Genomic DNA, 1062 nt, shown 5'->3' with positions numbered 1-1062 from the left:
GAATGTGAATTGGTACAGCCACTATGGAGAACGGTATGGAGGTTCCTTAAAAAACTACAAATAGAACTACCATATGACCCAGCAATCCCACTACTAGGCATATACCCTGAGAAAACCATAATTCAAAAAGAGACATGTACCAAAATGTTCATAGCAGCCCTATTTACAATAGCCCGGAGATGGAAACAACCTAAGTGTCCATCATCGGATGAATGGGTAAAGAAGATGTGGCACATATATACAATGGAATATTACTCAGCCATAAAAAGAAATGAAATTGAGCTATTTGTAATGAGGTGGATAGACCTAGAGTCTGTCATACAGAGTGAAGTAAGTCAGAAAAAGAAAGACAAATACTGTATGCTGACACATATATATGGAATTTAAGAAAAAAAAATGTTATGAAGAACATAGGGGTAAGACAGGAATAAAGACACAGACCTACTAGAGAATGGACTTGAGGATATGGGGAGGGGGAAGGGTAAGCTGTGACAAAGTGAAAGAGCGGCATGGACATATATACACTACCAAACGTAAGGTAGATAGCTAGTGGGAAGCAGTCGCATAGCACAGGGAGATCAGCTCGGTGCTTTGTGACCGCCTGGAGGGGTGGGATAGGGAGGGTGGGAGGGAGACGCAAAAGGGAGGGGATATGGGAACATATGTATATGTATAACTGATTAAATTTGTAAAAAAAAAAAAAAAAAAGACTTTGCCTTCCAATGCAGGGGATGAAGGTTCGATTCCTGGTCGGGGAGCTAAGATCCCACATGCCTTGTGGCTAAAAACTAAAACATAAAACAGAAGCAATATTGTAACAAATTGAATAAAGACTTTAAAAAAAGATATAAAACCACATCTCATAAAGCCATGGTTTAGGACATGGATTTGCAAAAGTATACTTTGAGGCTTGAAATGTGTATCACCAGGACCTATGTGACTAGAATCCTTTGTTCCCTGGCTGTGATTGCTTTGGCTCTGACCCTGAGGATTTAATGTTATCTGACTCCTAGGTAAAGTCTAGAAAACAAAAAAGAGGTGGGGTGGGTGGGGATATATACT

This window comes from Mesoplodon mirus, assembly GCF_964341445.2.
Source record: "Mesoplodon mirus genome assembly, chromosome: 6".
Lineage (NCBI taxonomy): Eukaryota > Metazoa > Chordata > Mammalia > Artiodactyla > Ziphiidae > Mesoplodon > Mesoplodon mirus.
The sequence above is the reverse complement of the archived record's forward strand: the minus strand, read 5'-3'. Positions refer to the sequence as shown.